General features: G+C 38.6%; 1 protein-coding gene across 1 annotated transcript in view; it reads right to left on the minus strand.

Moving 5' to 3' along the window:
- Positions 1 to 333: 333 nt before the first annotated feature.
- Positions 334 to 19,701, minus strand: part of LOC125804732 (uncharacterized) — a 343,176-nt gene continuing 323,808 nt past the window's right edge. The window contains exon 2 of the mRNA XM_049484059.1: positions 334 to 415. The gene's annotated coding sequence lies outside the window, so the exon portion shown is untranslated. The remainder of the gene's footprint in view (positions 416 to 19,701) is intronic.

The raw sequence follows: 19,701 nt of genomic DNA on the forward strand, positions 1-19,701 counted from the left end.
GTTTGGACGATACGCAAACTGCAGAGGGTCCAGTGAGGAGGGGACCTGGTTTTTGATGTGCCTCATGACCAGCTTCTCAAAGCACTTCATGATGATGGGAGTAAGTGCAATGGGACGGTAGTCATTGAGGCAGGATACTCGAGACTTCTTTGGCACAGGGACGATTGTGGTCGTCTTGAAGCACGTCGGCACGATCGCAGTGCTCAGAGAGATGTTGAAAATGTCCGTGAGAACATCCGTGAGTTGGTCTGCACATCCTCTGAGCACTCTGCCAGGAATGCTGTCTGGTCCTGGGGCTTTCCGTGGGTTGACTCTGAGTAGAGTTTTCCACACATCAGCTGAGGACAGGCACAGTACCTGGTCGTTTGGAGGAGGTGTAGTCTTCCTTGCTGTCGTGTAGTTCTGTGTTTCGAACCTAGCGTAGAAGGAGTTCAGTGCATCTGGAAGGTAGGCATCACTGTTACAAGCAGGTGGAGGTGACTTGTAGTTGGTGATGGTCTTGATGCCCTGCCACATGCGCCGAGTGTCAGCGGTGTCCTGGAAGTGGGCGTGGATTTTCTTTGCGTAGATGCGCTTTGCCTCTCTGATCCCCCGGTAGAGCTAGGCTCTAGCTGTTCCGAGGCCAGCCTTGTCCCCTGACTTAAAGGCCTTGTCCCAGGATCTCAGCAGCACACGCACCTCTGCAGTCATCCACGGCTTCTGGTTGGGGCGGGTTGTGGAGTTTGGTTTTGGAGACGGTAACATCATCAATGCACTTGCTGATGTAGCCAGTCACTGAATCTGTGTACTCCTCCAGGTTGATGGAGTCATCAGAAGTAGCAGCTTCTCTAAACATGTCCCAGTCAGTGTGCTCAAAACAGTCCTGAAGAGCAGAGACGGCTCCTGGAGGCCAGGTTGTAACTTGCTTCTTCTCTCATTTGGCACGTCTGATGAGCTGTCTGTATGCTGGGATGAGCATGACAGAAATATGATCCGAATAGCCATAGTGGGGGCGGGGCTCTGCTCTGTACGCACCGGGAAGGTTAGTATACACACAATCGAGCAGGTTAGCTCCACGGGTTGGAAAATCCACATGTTGGTGAAAGCTGGGCAGCAGAGCCTTCAGATTACTGTGATTGAAATCACCAGCAACAATAAACAGTCCCTTGGGGGTGTGAGTTCTGGAGTTTGGAGATAACAGTGTACAGTTCTTGCAGAGCGTTAGCATTAGCACCGTTAGCATTAGCATTAGCACTGGGTGCTACATACACTGCTACTATGTACACGTTGCTAAGCTCTCTGGGCAGGTAGAATGGCCTGGCTCTGTCTACAGCAAACTCCACCAGCGGCGAGCAGTAGCTGGAGATCAGCGCAGCGTTGTTACACCATGCTGTGCTGATGTAAACACACACTCCACCTCCACGAACCTTGCCCGAGAGGCCGGCGTCGCGGTCCGCGCAGAAGCATAGCATGCCTCTCACCTCAATCGCGGAGTCCGGGATGGAGTCAGTTAGCCACGTCTCCGTGAAAACGAACACACAGCAGTCTCTGAACTCGCGCTGGGATGTCCGCTGGAGCCGGAGGTGGTCGAGCTTGTTCGGCAGGGAGCAAACGTTGGCAAGAAGGACGGATGGGACCGCTGGCTGGCTGGAGTTAGCCATTAGCTTAGCGCGGACTCCGGCTCTCTTACCGCGCTTCCGGTTTCTCGCGCACCGCTTGCGGTGAGCCCTCTTCCGGCTAGCAGGCTCAGGATACGCCGCGGATCTTAGCAGGCCTAGCGCGTGTAGCTCAGCTCGTAGACCGTCTGTAAGTACAGTTTTTGGATGATTTTGCAGGTCTAGGAGGGTCTGTCGGTCCTAGATGTGGGTGCCAGTTGTTCTCATAGCGAACTCTTGCATGGTTGCGAGTTCAGATCGGATTATTTACAGCAAAACAAACAAAAAAGCACCGTGTTTTGGTTCCGGAGGGGCCGCTGCGACTGCTCGCGCCGCCGACAGGAAGTGATTATCAAACGAAGGGGTATGAGAATCACTGGTAAGATGGCAACACATAGTGACAATGAGCACTATTTTATCAGAGTTTAATGTGTAGTTTCAATGGTTTATGGTCAAATTCTTCATAACAAGCATAAAAAGATCGCTAGCAGTTTGTCTCAATAGCTAGCTAGCTAACTTTCTCGTTCCACCTTAAATGGTGCAACAGATGACAAAAGCTGCAGCATTTAAGGAAATAAATGGAATGGAGAAATAAAATAAAATAAAAGCTAATTTCAGCTCCCCATCACAGAGGAATTAGGGATTTGACAGTAATAATGAATTTCTACACCACCTCCCTCCTTTCTGAATACATACAATAACCCCCCCAAAAAAACCTTAACTAGTTAACCAGCAGCAGCTAGGTTACTGAACTTTAGCGCTACTGATGACGTATCGGGTGCTTGAAGTGTTTCCCAATTCTTAGGGGAAGGATTTCACCCTAACCCTTTTCCAAGGGGAAGGGTTACATTTAAAAAAAAAGGGGTAAGTGGTAGCGCCAACGGCTGAAATGGGATTGGACCAATGTATCCAACATAACATCCAGATGTATGCAAGTGCTGCCAACACCGGGAAGCTGAAATCCAACAAGTCGAACACGTACTTTGACATTCTGAAGCAGAGCATGATCCCTTTTATTTCTGAAGCTAGGCTACATGGCATCTATTTTGAGGGCACAGTAAATGTACACAAGCTGTACACTGACTGCTTTACACTTTACACCGTGTCATATCATCAAAGTGTCATATCTTCAGTGATACAGTACTCATTTTTATGAGGTACTGTATATTACACTCAGCAACCGGGGTGTCGTCAAACTAGAAACAACTTGAAAGATTGTTTGTATCAAATGCCGCAATCGTAGATGTTGGCACTTCCAGTCCTAAACTTGGATGTGTGCTTCACGTTAGGGCCAGGATTAGGGCTGCAATGATTAGTCGATATAATTGACTATGTCGATTATTTAAATTTGTCGACTACAAATTAATTGTCGACTAATCGCTAATTTAGAACAGTCCTGCATTACACATCACAAGTGCTGGGGACAGAAGCGCAATGGGAGATAAATGGGTGTAAATGTCTCACTCACACAGTTTACACTCAACTTTACTTAACGTTTGTGTCTCCAAACACAACAGATTGCATATTTAATCCGTAAACATTAGTACTTTCCACGTTGAAACAACATCTAGACATTTAACTGCCTTTTAAATCCCATGCTTAGCTGTTTCTGAAGTTTTTAGAGATGGAGGACATGGCAGAAATAATTGCTGACTAATCGACTGATCAAAAAAAATCAGATTAGTGGACTACCAAAATAATCATTAGTTGCAGCCCTAACCAGAATTGAGCCTAGATTTAAACCAGGGTTAGAGTCGGACGGATGCAACTCAGGCTCGGCATGTTGTATTCAGCCCAGAAATGGCCAGAGTAATTTTATGCTATCAGTAAAATCGTGCTTTTGTCATTTTATGGTCTTATTTTTTTGTTTCTGAGTGGTATTAAAATCTTAAAAAAAAGAAAAAAAAAAAAAAAAAAATATATATATATATATATATATATATATATATATATATATATATATATATATATATATATATATTTTTTTTTTTTTTTTTTTTTTTTTTGCCATAATTGCAGATAGCCTTCATGGGCAAAATAAAAAAAGAAGGAAATAGTAAAGTAAAGGATATGGCCACTTTAAATGCAAAACCCCCGCAGGCCTCTTCGTAAAAGTCAGCGTTTGACTAAAGACAGGTCTAAGCTTGACGATGATCCATCTAAGACAGTTTCTGCTTAGTTTCTAATCCACAGTGTGAGGTGTGCTGCCTGTTCCAATTGTTTTTAGGATTGGATTTCCGACTTGCACCAAAGCTGTAGTAATGGGGACACAAAAGCTTTTTTTTTTCCTGCAGCCTTGCAGGAAAAACAGAAGCGATAAGGACTGCTGGGGTGTGTGCGCTACTGCACAGTGGGTGAGATAGCATCATTACATTTAGGCACCAGTAAACAATGACCCCAAGGCCAGGTTAGAATTTCAGTTCCCCCCTATCCGGGCCGGCTTCCTCCTGTTCTCGCCGCACGCCGGCGTGTCCATTAGCGGAGAGCGCTCTCTGTCTGAGGGGGTCGGTGAAGTGGCTAGCAGTGCTCTGGACAGCTGAGATCTAAATGGCACACTGGCGAAAGGAATGATAGCCTGCTGCTTTGATGGGTTTCTGAAGTGGCTTGATGGCACTTCAGAGGCTGTGTGGCCTAGAGATCGGGGTTAATAAGCACGGACAGACAGCTGCACACTAGCTAAGGATGAGTGCCTAAATTTACCTTTAGCATCAGTTCGCTCACTGCAATTCAGAATCACCAGTGGCACTGCTTAGTTCACTTAATGAAGGTTTTTTCTCCCAAAATACTGTATATGTTAACATTAAATATATTCCGTTTTATTTCACTTATATTTAATGTATTTAATTGAATGTTAAAAATGAAACACACTGTTTCCTTAAGGCGAGATTTGAAAATGGTTGGAAAAAGAAACTATGAAACAAACAATAAGTGTATAGTTAAGAATGCTCATCAAGCAACGTTTTTTTTACTCCTTTTTACACATGAAAGCAGTCATCCAATCAGGGCAGTCCAGTGCATGTACCCCCTTTTGTCCACAGCTATTTCTATGTATAATGTGTGCAGCATTTGGTTTTGCATTGTCTTGTTGAAAAAAATGCATGGAAAGTCCCAGGAGAATATGCTGTATGTATTGTAGGTTGCCATTAAGATTTTAATGCACATAAAACAAATAAATAAATAAAAAAAAAAAATAAAAAAAAAGCTCTTGCATTTTACGCTGTCCGTCAGTTCTTCAAAACTTTAAACAATCTGAAATACACAGATCTATAAAGATATATGTTAGCGTTTGTTTCCTATCACCAGGTCACATTTATTCAAAAAAAAAAAAAAAAATTAACTCATTGATTAAAGTCTCGTCTCTTTTGCAGTGCGTGGAACTGAGTTCAGGGCGAGGGTACAGATAAAACTCAGCTCAGTTAAATAAATGTAAGATTAGTGAGGACCTGTAAAGTTAATCAAATATTGTCAGATATAAAACAGAGGTTGAGGTTTTGCTTGTGCTGTTTCCATGATTTGAAAGTGAAACTAATGTCAGCTATTCAGTGTTGAAAAATCCAGCTTTTACACAAACAATAAACAGAATAAAGAATAAAATAACATGCAGCTGCTGGTGTATCTTTACAGCGTGAACGCACAGGTCAGTATCCTTTGCTGAGATGCTCAAAAGCTAAGATAAGAATGTGCCAAAGTCACATCATGTCTGATTCTTAAAGGGAATGACTACTGGCACACTGATTGGTTTATTTCAGGTTACACCCAAACACACCCATTAATAATAATTAAGAGGATTAGTATACGCCTTTTGCACGTTTCGAGGTGTGCAAGGTGCAATTTTTTGCACCCTGAAGATACCAAAGACAGGGCCCCAAGTCTGGACAGTCCTTTTTGGCTTCAGTCTGCAGCAAACATGATCAGTTTCTTTAAAACAAATCTGCAATACTAGTTTGTATGAACACAGTATAGATAAGTTGGCTCGACTACTGGATATAGTTAACATATTAATTCTGTGTTTTGCAGAGATTTTTTTTAACTATCATTTGTAAATGTAACTTTTTATAGTAGTGCTTGATGATTGCAAAAGTAATTGTTTGTTCATGTGGTAGTCTCCACAATTTTTTTCTGACCAGAGGAGGCCATGATGATACATATAATAGTACATGTGATAGTACAAGGTACATGTGAGCCTTGATTCCTCCTAACTAAAGTTTCTTCTTCCTCCAGCTCCTCCTAAACTGCTTTGCGACATCAGTTGTAAAAAGTGGTATATAAAAACATTTTATATTTAATTTAATTTGATGCACATAAAAACTACAGGGGTTGGACAATGAAACTGAAACACTTGGTTTTAGACCACAATAATTTATTGTCCCGACAGACAGTTCTGGTGGAAACAGGAGAGCTGAGGTGCACATTAAATTCTGCCGTGATTTGGGCAGCCGTGGTTTTATGTTTTTTGGATACAACCCGGGGTTAGCACCCGAACATCCCTTTCAGACAGCTTCCTCTTGCGTCCACAGTTAATCCTGTTGGATGTGGTTCGTCCTTCTTGGTGGTAAGCTGACATTACCCTGGATACCGTGGCTCTTGATGCATCACAAAGACTTGCTGTCTTGGTCACAGATGCGCCAGCAAGACGTGCACCAACAATTTGTCCTCTTTTGAACTCTGGTATGTCACCCATAATGTTGTGTGCATTGCAATATTTTGAGCAGAACTGTGCTCTTACCCTGCTAATTGAACCTTCACACTCTGCTCTTACTGGTGCAATGTGCAATTAATGAAGATTGTCCACCAGGCTGATCCAATTTAGCCATGAAACCTCCCACACTAAAATGACAGGTGTTTTAGTTTCATGTTCCAACCCCTGTATTCCTGTAGGATTATTGGAACTGAACACACCTGTGTTATTAGAATAGATGAAATTTGCTTCTACTAGACTGCATACCATGCCCTTCTGCACAGTTAAATGAATTTAGTTAATTAGATTTTTTTGCATTTCTGCCTTCTATTTATAAATCAAATAAATATATTAAACACAGTTTTTAGATTAAATTAAATGCACAGATTAAATGCATGCAAAGATGTTACGACCTGAAGATATGAACAATATTTTACACACATATAAATCAATTGATTTAAAATGAAGGCCTTCGAACCTTAATCGAGTTTAGTTGAACGTATGAGATTCACTTGCTTTATTGTTTTACAACAATAAGAATCTCGATGACATTTAGTCTGTGCAAATATTAGATTTGATGATATGCATGTTTTCATTTCTAATGCCTGAGTGCGAATGCGGGCGAGTGTTTGAATAATTACTAAAGGATTAAATTGATGACCTGCGATCAGATGTCTGAGTGCGACTCGAGTACAGCGCTGTGTTCAGCAGACGTGTAACCACATCCTAAGAAGAAACAATATCACTGCAAACTCAATCCATTAATCCCTCAGTATCTATATAAACATTTTGGCCCTTGTTATGAAGGAAGCTGTAATTACGCTAAGCAAGAGCTAGATTTCACAGAAGTAGGGCAGCTGATTGAGGATTTAGCTTGTAGTATGAGTCAAGGCATTCTTAATAGGTTCCCTGAGGGTTCTACAGATGAAGAAACAGTTGCTATGTGTAGCAGGGCCATTTATGAAAAACCAAAGCGGAGGCTGGTTCGCACTTATGAGGATTGTGCTGTGGTGTACAAAAAAAGTCACGACTGAAAAACTGAAAGCTAGGGCTGTGTACAGGCTAGAACTTGGTGATATGATACACTTTATGATACAAGGTTTACAATTTAATATATTATATATAAAAATGATTAAGATTATAGGGGTGCCCAAACTTTTTCAAGTGACGGTATATATATATAAAAAAAAAAGTTTGGGCACCCCTATAATCTTAATAATTTTTAGTTCTAAATATTTGGGTGTTTGCAACAGCCATTTCAGTTTAATATATCTAATAACTGATGGACACAGTAATATTTCAGGAAGGAAATGAGGTTTATTGTACTAACAGAAAATGTGCAATATGCATTAAACCAACATTTGACCGGTGCAAAAGTATGGGCACCCTTATCATTTTATTGATTTGAATACTCCTAACTACTTCTTACTGACTTACTGAAGCACAAAATTGGTTTGGTCACCTCATTGAGCTTTGTACTTCATAGCCAGGTGTATCCAATCATGAGAAAAGGCAATTAAGATGGTCAATTGCAAGTTGTTCTCCTATTTGAATCTCCTCTGAAGAGTGGCATCATGGGCTCATCAAAACAACTCTCAAATGATCTAAAAACAATCTCTTCAGAAGTCAGTACAATAAACAGAAATATTACTGTGCCCATCAGTTATAAGATATATCAAACTGAAATGGCTGTTGCAAACATCCAAATATTTAGAACTAAAAATGATTAAGATTAATAGGGGTGCCCAAATTTTTCATATGACTGTATATATATATATATATAAATATAGGCTGTAGGCTATAAATATTGCATAGTTGATTATTCTTAAGTTTTATTGAGTTTTGTAGTCTGAATTTTACTGTATTGTAGCACTGTTGCTATTAGCAACTCGCTACTGACTTAGCCTGCTCAGCAAAGTTTAGCTCTGAGCACATGGGCTGCTTATGGTGACTGGAAACAGTGCACTGGAGAGTGGAAAAAAACACACAGGAGCTAGAGGACCCACCTGCTGCTTTTAACTATGCTTAACTGTGCTTAACTGTGTGGGAATACTGTGAGTTCACTGTGAACTACAGCAGGGCTGGGGAGCGAGTGCTGGACCGAACGAAGACAGGGTGTCGGCGGCACTGCACAGCAGGTGTAGGGTTTGTTTATAAAAACACATCTAAGCTTTCTATGCGTTGCGCAACGTGGACTGGCACAGCTGTGATTGGTCCGCTGGACCTTGCGTTCCTGCCCACACATTCCTGCCTTCACGGTTCAAACTGCAGAGCGATGCAGAGCTGCTGATACGCGCATGCAGAAATATAAACATCCTCCACTGCGTAGCACACTCTCGCTGGATACACGTAGCCTACGGCGTAGGTTCGACACAGATGAATAAATTGAGCTTAACATGCTAACGCCTATTCGGTGGCATCATCCAGACCTACCAATAACCAGAACTAATAAAAAAAAGTTACGTCTAACCAACTACTTGTCCGCACTGCTTTTATAAGCAGCCTCTAGATGTGAAATCAGACAGGTTCCAAGCTATTACTGAAGTATTTTCAAAGCATACTGTTTTTCAGTTTGGAACTTACTGTAAACTTGTAGAAACATACAGAGGAGTGTAAAACAAGACATGGTTATAATGAAGTTCCATTGATGATATTATTAAGTTAAAAAAGGTGAGGCTATACAGAATGCCCAGCCACTTTATTTTTTTACACCAATCGTACCGAAAACGTACCAAACCTTGGGGTTCATATCGCGTTATAAACCAAACTGTAATTTTTGTCCGGTACCGTTACACCCCTACTGCAGTCCCGTGACTTCGGTGACAAGTCAGTGTGTAAATCCAATGTTTTACATTTGTCTAAAAAAAAAAAAAATGAATAAATATGACTTTTTGAAGTTATTTTCTAAAAAAGTATGACAACCACATCAATATCTTTGCAAAAAAGATTCATAATTATTTAGGAATCTGAACCCACAGTGATCTTCAGGCTTCAGACTGTACATGATTTCACTACAAGTTAACAGGAAACAAGTAAAGCCTGTGCTGCTGATCGTATAATGGATAACAGATTTGTCAAAAGACTGAGCACTACACACCACATCCATTATTTGCTTTGTTTCTGAATTAATACTCCACACAATGTTATTCATCAAGGGGTGTCTGTGGAGTGACAGGGAATTCCATTAGCCGGTAAGATCTATATATATTAGAAGAGGGACATCTTTGCCAGTTTCAGATGACAAATGAGCCAACAAAACTGCCCCCACGATGATCGGAATAAATGCCCATCTACAGAGCCATGCTGTGGATTCTGATCTCAGCTGAGCGGAGACTGTGCTGTGGGCATAATTCTATGGGCTATAAGCTGCAGAGATAGACGAAAGTAAATCAGTATGCTGAACAATGGCTGCTTTCTCTGTCTTTGAAGCTTGTGCCAAAGAATTGAATGATACAGAAAGGCTAATTTTACAAAGAAGGGAAGAGCGTGTGGACGACTGCATGGACTTTTAAAACTTTAATAATGATCTCTTCAACCTCCAATAGTTATGGTTTCCTATATGTCAAGAAACATTGAGCACTGAACAGATCAGTGGTTCTCAAAAAATGGTAAGAAGCCTCTCAGAGTGGTATGCCAGAAAAGGATTAAAATCAATAAAGCCTTCATGTGTAATTTGTATAACCTTGCATTATTTGTGAGTTAGGATTATGCCATATTGCAGCACGAGAAAGTGAACTCAAAGAAGTAGTTTGGGAAGGATATCAGAGCAGTATGGAGGACCAAAAGTGACAAAATTAAAAATAAATAAATGAATAAATAAATAAACGTAAGTAATTCACTCAATAAAAGTAATATGGTGATTAAACAGTTAAGAATAATTTTAATTAATATAAAATAAATACATATACATAAAAAAATATATATATATCTTTCTTTATTACAATTTTTATTTTCATGTGTTAATTTATTTACATAACTATTTATTTCCCAATTTATTTCTGTCTCTTCTTCCTTGTCCTTATTCCTCTGGTACAGATAAAAACTGTAATAGCTATTGACTAGTGAAAACCTAGGATGAACTCAGAGAGAGGTGTATGTTATTCAGTGTCAGACTGCTGGGTTTTTTTTTGTTTACAGTTTTAAGTTCTTACAGTTTTGCTTATATTTATTTTCTTTCTTTATTAGTTTCCTTCAAATAAGTATTAAGTACTAGCTTCTTTCATCCATTAGTTTATGTAGTGTAATGTGTGCTTTTGAGCTTTCTGGCCGTTATGCTCCACTTCACTTTTCCCCCACTTTGCAAAAAAAGTTGCTGATATGAGTGTTATTATCCTGCCAAATCTGAGCACAGTGTTTGACTTAATCTCATCTGAAACCCAAGAGGAGATCTACAGAGATTACTGGGGTTTTTGATTCTGAGCAGCAGGTATCTGAGCAGCAGGAGACCTGAGCAAAAATCTTCCTTATCTTGTCGTATTTCTTTGTTTTAAATACAATTACATTGTAGTGATATTAGGAGTGCATTTCTTACATATTTTAAGTTGTTCATTGTTGTTTATACCGCAGTTAGTTCTGACTCTACAATGTGATTGGCTGAGAGGTGTTCTATGAATGCTGTTATCAGCTGATAATGCACTGTAACCGAAGACCGAAGATGTATTAATCTGCCACATGTAACCTACAGGTAACCTAGCAACGATGCAGCGCTTACAAGCCAAACAGTGCAGCTACAAACAGAGCAGAACTATTTTAACTCGCAGTGTTTTTATAATCAAACAGATCGTATTTTCTCAGCCTTTTTAACTTAAAATCTTTCAATGAACAGCGATTATAGAACTGTGGTATAATCGCAATAATACACTCAAGGTTTGTGCTATAACATGTAATATTGGCACTGGGGCCTTGTGCCTATGACCGCAGCACAGCAGTGCCAATATAACATGTTATAACAGTCCCTCTCGTGTATAATTTGAGGCACAAAATGCACATAAACCAAATGTTACAAGCTTATTTACCACCCAGTTATTTTGGCCTTTTGTGTGGGGCTCATGGATAATGAACAAACTTTACTGCATAGCACGCAGTTGCATTTTAAACCTCTAATAAAAGCTAGCTGTTGTAATTATTATGGAGAAACAATGCAAAGCAGTCGTTAGCTGCATTATTTTATGCAGCTAACATTATTAAAACAGTGTTCTGCCAGACTTCAATCACACAGCTATATTTTTGCACTGTTGATACTGTTTCAACTCCAGACTGTTTAGTCTGACTTGTAGTAAGCTTTGTATTGAATGCACTTTTTTTGCATAGCATTGAGCTTTTTGTCTTTCCTATAGGAATGAATGTAGTGCAAATATTTGGCACTCTTCAAATATAGCAGTGAGAAAGCAAGTGTTTGGCAACCCCGTAGCAACATCCTAGAAACCACTAATCAACATCATGGCAATTTTAAATGAATGAATTCCCAATCTAAGTGTTTGTGTTCACACTGCAGCCCCTTGTGAAAAGGTAATATATTTAAATGTAATAATAGTATACTTGAGCTATATGCAGCTCAATTAAAGTATATTTTTTCATCTTATACTTGCATACCATTTGTCCTAAATGTGTCCTACAGCCTATATTACTGCAATAAAACTGGACTGAAGTACCAAAATATTAATTTTGTCCTGCTAGTTTTATAGTTTTATGTGCTTAAAGTATACTTACAATTTACTTTAGTTGTAGGTAAAATAACTTTAGCAACTATGGTGTGGAGAAAATGACATGACTAGTGTAATTGTATAAATGTGCAAATGTATATAATTTTAATTACAAACAAGTAGTAATTAAGTACAAATAAGTGGTTCCAAAATAGCAAGTAAAAACCTACTTTTTTTTTTCTTTTTTCACTATAGGGTGCACCGGATTAAGGCATTATTATATCAAACATCTCATTTGTGGTCTATTTTCATACACAAGGCGCACTGTATTGTAGGCCACATTATGTGACGCTCGTAAGTAACGTGGGTGTCGCCAAGTTTTCCTTATAATTCAGCAGATCCGCTGGTTGTACCTGTAAACACCTGTAAAGCTAAGTTAGGTAAACAAAACTGTAATTATTAAAAAAAAAAAACCTTTTTCTTTTTAAGTCAAATGAGCATTGGATGTTAATCTACACAGATTTCTCTCCTGAAAACTGTTTGTTTGGGTGAGTAAAGCACCTTCATTTATCTATTGCAGATTTCCACTGAGGCTAGCCAACAGTTAGTCAGACAGCGCTACACTGAGGAATGTTGAGTCTTACCGTAAGCCAGGGAGATATTAGCTAGTGGTTTGTCCCACATAGCTTGTTTTAACATGGTAAACACGTAGGCTACAGTCTGAAATACTCACCTCTGAATGGCGAAAGAGCTAACAAGGTTAGCGGTAATTCTAATGCCGCTCCAGCATTGCTAGCTGGTGTTAGCAGCAGGCTATAGGCCGATAATACTCACCTCTGAACAGCTAATGCTAGTACTCCTCCAGTCCCGAGACTCAGTGCTTGTCTTTACTGCTCCTAATATTTTTTGGAAAATGAAAGGATTTTTAGTGCGTCTTATAGTGAAAAAAAAAAAATACAGTAATTCAGCATGATTTAAGAATCCTTTTTTTATATACAAGGGGCATAATGTGTCTGCATGCCAGGGGAGTCGTATTTCAGCACAACACCAATTTTTTCTCTGGTTTGTTTAAAGTTGCCTTAGCTTCCTGTAACTGGTTTAAGAGTGTGAACCATTTAGTTTACAAGTGCTTTCTTTCACGCTGCAGTAGATCCAGACCGAGATCACCTCTTTTTTGTCAAAACAACCTCTAGTTCTTTGTTCTGGACTGTGGTTCACAGCTCCTTTTACACCTGCTGCTTCGTTTCGGACCAAACATGGTAGGTTTGGCACACGCTTACCCAGTATGTACGGTCTTTTACTATTCAAACAGACACAATGAAAAGCCAGCAGTTAGCAGTAAGCAGTAATTAGCCCAGCCAGGCTAGCAGCAGGCTATGACCAAAACAGCTACAAGTTAGCCAAGAACTTAGCTCCAGCTACCGACTCCAAAGATGCCTCCTCTTTACTTCAGAACACGTGCTGCACCAAATGCTCTACAGAGCGATGCAGAGGACGGCAGTGCTGTAAACACAGACTCACAGCAGCGTGTTCTCAGGAGATGGACAGCCTGTCCTGCTGCAGCATGCTGACCACGAGGAACAGTGCTGGAGCTACAGCTTCCACAGCGCTGGGATGAGAATTATCTGCCAACCAAATATTCACTCAGCAATGCCCCCGTGGTCAGAAACTGACCGCTAATGAGGAACTAGGAAAAAAAGGGCAACTCTTAAAACTAATTTATGCTTGCTGGGTCCAACAAATTTGGTGGGTTGCCATAAAACTTCAGAAAAGTTCCATAAAAGCTAACATTTAAAAGAAGGCTGCAGAAGCTCATGTTGTAGATGCCATCCCATCCTTTGACTTTAATCTTGTCCCGATGATCATGCATGCTAAGTCATGCAATACTATGTTTAGAGCATTTACTGACCATGAATTTTTTGATATTCTTCACAGCTGCAAAGAAACAGTTTTACCCAAATTACTCCAACTATTAATTTAGCTGTGAATGCAAGCAGATGCACAATTTATTTATTCTAATGCACCTACTGAGGCCTTCATAATTGCCTGAGGTACTTGCTACATAGTCAGTAAATGCAGGCTGACAATCAGATTTTATCAGTGCTTTAAAATATGTTTTTGAGACAGTAATTTGACTTTTAGCTTATTTTTATTTTGCTGTCTCCCCCTTTAAAGAGGAGGCTGAGGCTCTCGTATGGCTGAAGAATAACGGCTTGACAGAGGAGCAAAGATGGCTGCTGAGTGAACAGACCTGCCTGAAAAGATATTAATAGGCTTTAGACAGACATCCTTCATCTCTAAAACACATGGTAATTAGTGATAGTTTTAATTTTCTTTTTTTGTTTAGTGCAGAGGATCTTAACCTTTTTGGTTAAGTGATTAAGTGATTTGGTTTCCATAAACTTTTCAACACTAACAGATCAAAAAAAGGCCTTGAAAACTCACATTGTGGAAACCACCACATCCTTACTCTTGAACTTCATGGCCGTGAGTGCCAATAGTGCTATACCATGTGTGAAGCATTTAACATTGGCCATGAACTTGTTCTTCTTTTGCCCAACAAGTTTTTAGTATCCTAATAATTTTGCAGTGAAGAGATGATCTTCATTCATAATTGACTGATATACTAGCTGCATATTCAATAAATGCAGCCAGCCAATCAAATGTAGGGTTCGGAGGTGCCGAGTGGTCCAGCGGTCTAAAGCGCTGGCACTATGAGCGGGAGGTCGCAGATTTGAACCCCTGCTCATGCAGCTTTGCCATCAAGCTGCTGGCACTCAGAGGGAGCAAAAAGGGTTCGGGAGATTTGTTAATATCCTGCCAGATCTTTCTCTTAGAAGTATCTGAGTGGTTTATTATATCTGAGGGGAATTAGTTACCAAAAAAGTTCCAACAATAATTTTTTAGCGAAATGCACACGAAAGCAGAAGCGACCACAGTCTAAGGGTGTTTTCACAGTAGCGAGGAGTGCTCGCTATGGATAAATTTGGATAAAAATGTTCTCATACTTGTCGTACGTACTTTTTGACCTCCTCTACTTTCATTACATCACCCAGAATGCTACTCCCCCTCTCAGGCCACAATCACAAATCCCCGTGTTTATCCAGTTATGGGACTCATTGTCACCTGATTACTAATTCTCTACAGCTGTGACTAATCACTAATGCCTGTCACCTGGACCTAATTACCTGCATGTATTTAAAATATGTCTGTTTGCACTGGTGGATCTTTGTGAGGTTCTGCCAGCATAATGGTCCCATGCCCTAAAAGAGACCAGAAACTGTCCTGGGTTTGGAACAAAGCACCTTTAGACTTATCCTTATGGCTGTGCATGACTAGTCATGCAATACCATATTTAGACCATGCTTTTACTGATCATGAAAAACTGTTTTTGCCCAGATAGTTTAAAGTAGTCTTGAAACTTTGCTGTTGATGGAAGTGCATAAATAGTTCCTTCTTTCTGATGTCACATCTAGTGAGGCCTTCATAACTGCCTGAGGTACTAACTGCATATTCAGTAAAAACAGCCAGTCAGTCAAAGATGATTGCCTAGTGCAAGTTCTCAATATAATGCTATTTACTTATTTCTTTACTTATTTAGTTGGCTATTCGCTTTTTTAATTCCAGTCATAGAACTCCATTGAGAAATCTGCTACTATCCATTCAGGGGTGAAAGGATTAGTTGACAGCAGAGTGGATTTTCTTTTTAATTGGTGCAAACTCTGCTGCGGTGTGAAGACGAGGGAAAGAAGAAAATGTGTAGCTGGAACTCCATTGCTAATCCTAACGAGTAACGTAGAACAAGTCATCTGGATACGCATATATTACTTGGTCACAGCAAATAACACCGTCGATTAGGGAGTCAAAACTCAATTAATTTTTAAATCATCTTTTGTGATTTCTGAGATGCCTCCATTTGATTCATTTCAACGCTTCGAATGAACAGTAGGCGCCAACTGATGTTAAATATTGTATTATAGTAATCTACAGAGGAAGCTAAATGAATTTACTGCAGACAGAGTTGTATTCTCCATTTTTCAGGGAAACCTGAAGCCTTGATTATTAAATTTCTCAATTTTTTTTTTATAACTCACTATATCTGCTCATAAACTACAAATGGTTTTGCAGGCCAAGGACAAACATTTCTATCTGTTGGTTTAATACAGAAGAATTTGTTCTACTACAGAATGAGAACAGAGCTAACGGCCTATTCTGGTGAAAGGGGGATGGTATTTGACCATTGATTTGGACAATCCATTTGTAATTATATGCCTAATAAAAATAGATGGTGATTGCAAATCTGAGAAGATAATTGCAGATAATCAGCATGCCTATAATAACAATCCTAACAAAAGGCCTATGCTGACAATTCTTAAAATAGGGGCATACTCATTCATTTCATGCATTCTTTTTATGCTACAGATTCTGAAAAAAAAAAGTGCAATCAATTGTGTTCATTAAAACTACATCATAGACTTGTTGGAAACAAAGAACAAAAAATATGGCTTTGCATTCATTGAGCTCTTAACTCTTTCCAGTATGTACTTATGTTCATTTTGTGCTAAATAGTTTTTTGTTCCCAGTCAATAAAGACCAGCCTATTATAGCTGGTAAAAATCTAGATAACACTTTACTTGGATGGTCTCTTTTATGGCCTTGTTGATGCTCAACTGACATTCAACTAACACTGAATTGAATGTCCATTAAATTGAACTTAAGCCTATGTTGAATGTAAATGATTTAAAAAAAGAACCTAACCCTACAGAAAAACCTAACCTTAACCATGAATTAACCCTAAAATCTAACTTTACACTTAACCCTAACCTTAACCTAAGCTTAAAATCTAACCCTAAACCCAATCCTAAAATATTAAGATTTGAGTTTGGATTAGAGTTGAATGTAGGGTTGCATTCAATAGAGAATCATTTACTTTCAAGTTTCATTTAATAGGCATTCAGTTAAATGTTAGTTGAATGTCAAATGGACCATCCAAGTAAAGTGTTACCAAAATCTATATTAAAACATATATTAACACCTAATATTGTGATCGATATCGTAAATTTTACAAGATTTGAACTTCTGTTATTTAGGTTTTGTATGCCTGTTTACATGGAGTTTACACAACTTATTTTAAGTATGTGTTAATTTACCAAAAATGTATGGGGCCCTATGTTACACCCTGTGCAAGGGGTGTCTCGATGCTTATTGCTAGTATTTTGCAAGTATTAATACCTATTTAACCTTTTTACATTTTCTCACCTTACAATTGCAAACTTTAAGTGAAAGGCCAAGTAGAGCATAATTTTAAAGTAGAACAAATGTTTGATGTTAATCAAATAAAAAGTACGCAGCCCCCCCTATATCTATACTTTTGTAGAGTCACCATTTGCTACAATTACAGCTGCAAGTCTTTTGTGGTTTGTCTCTACGAGCTTTGTTCATCAGTACTGTGAACAGTACTTTTTATGTCTTGCTGCAGAAGCTCAGTAGGATTTATGTCTTTAAGACTTTGACTTGGTCATTCTAATACATTTTATTGTTTGATCTAAACCATTCAACTGTAGCTCTGGCTGTATGTTTAGGGTCAATGTCTTTCTGGAAGGTAAATCTCCTTCCCAATCTTTTCAAGTCTTTTGCGGCTTCCAACAGGTTTTCTTCCAGTGTTGCCCTGTATGTATCTCCATCCATCTTCCCATCAACTTTGACCATATTCTCTGTCCCTGCTAAAGAAATACATCAGAACAGATTGATGCTGCCACCACCATGTTTCACAGTGCGGGTGGTGTGCTCACGGTGATGAGTTGTGTTACTTTTCGGCGACACATGGCCCTTTGCATTTTTGAGGAAAGAGCAAAAAGTTCATTATATCGTATGATGTTTCATAATATTATATGTATAATAGTGCCTGTTCTAATGCTTGGCCATAATGATTGACTTGATCATTTGTAGTTTTATCTACCTCCAGATAGAAAACGAACTTCTATATGGAACATATTTGGAATTTAAGTACCAGAAAAGCCAGAAAAGCTGTTATTTTACATGTAAGGCTGAATAATACTGAAAAAAAAAACATTAGGACAATGGGTTGCTTTGCGATATGCAGTACTAGTAAAAAAAAAAAAAAAAAACAGTTAAAATAAAAAAAAATATATATAATAATAATAATAATAATAATAATAATAATAAAAATGCCACTGTAGATTAACACTAAAGTCATCCAAACGATGAAGAAAAACATAAAAGTGTTAAAGACGCCAGAATCTGTTTTATATTTTAGATCTTTTGGCATTTTCTCATTCAGAACCTGGAATGGCTTTCAGTTAACAGCTGTGCTGAACTTGTCAAGAGTTAATTACTAGAATAGCCCTTTTTTAAATAATGTTCTAATATTATATGGCATATTATGGCAAGAACTACTCAACTAAGTAAAGATATAATACTTTAAGAAATGAAGGTCCGTCAATACGAATCATTTCAAGAACTTTAAAAGTATCCACAAGTGCAAAAAATATTATCAATTCTATGATGAAACTGGCTCTCATCAGGACCACCCCAGAAAAAGGACATTAAAGAAAATGAAATAAAACAACCCAAATGTAATGGAAATGATCGCAATTCATGTACTGTATGTGTGTTTAGATGCTCGATGTGTACAAAGTCATGGTAGCTAATGATAATCATATTAAACAACCTGCATTTTCCATTGAGAAAACTAAATGTAAATGTGTCAGATTTGATCAGCACACTATAGGAGGGTTAACAGCTTTAACCTAAGCCCCTCTAAGCCTGCACTGTTACGTTTACTGCTTGAGTGTGTTTCAGAGTGTAGTGTTTTCTGTTTCAGAGCATAATTGGGCCTACCTGGATGCTGCTTTCCCAGAACAGCACTGTTCAGAAAATGTTTAATGCATTTGCGTAATCTATATGTACGGTGCAACATCACTTCATCTAACCAAGCGAGCTGCAAGCAGGATTTGATTTATCTGGAATTTGTCAAAGCAAGTCTCGTCATTTTCAACCTCTCAGAGCACTCTAATTTATAACACTCGGCATTGTTTATCCTCTTCTCCCTCCACTCGGTTACCACCTCTCGTTCCTGTATTCGGATGATTACAGGCCCTGTGATTTCTGAAAATGATGCAATTCCTCCAAATTTGATGGAACTGCTGTGAAGTTATGATCAGACACATTTGAGGTATTTTTCAAGGTAATGAGTTTAAATTAGCATTCGTCATCCGTAGTTTCATCTACCTCCAGCTAGAAAACTTACTTCTAGGTGGAACTTTTTTGAAATTTAAGTACTGTTAAAATAAAAAAGTAGTTAGATGACTTTTTTTTAAACTATATGAAGAAATGTTACATTAACATGTAGGGGTGCATGACATATTTTTTTTATAAAAAACAGAACAAAAGAAAAACATGACATAATAATTAGTTGCTCTGCGATATACAGTACCAGTAAAATAGTATGTAGTAGTGTTTTTTTATTATTAAAAAAATGCATTATAGATTAATACTAAAGTCATTAACTTATGAAGAAAGAAATATTATTATAGTTATTTAGTACACAAAAAGTCTTAAATAAACCAGGGTATGTTTTATATTTTAAATTTTTCAAAGTAGGCACATCTTGCTAAGATGACAGTTTTGCACATCTTCTTTTTTTCTCAGTCAGTTTAATGAGGTAGACACCTTTCAGTTAACAGCTCTGCTGAACTTGTCAACAGTTATCTACTTAAATATCTTG

This window comes from Astyanax mexicanus, chromosome 10 (genome assembly GCF_023375975.1).
Source record: "Astyanax mexicanus isolate ESR-SI-001 chromosome 10, AstMex3_surface, whole genome shotgun sequence".
NCBI lineage: Eukaryota > Metazoa > Chordata > Actinopteri > Characiformes > Acestrorhamphidae > Astyanax > Astyanax mexicanus.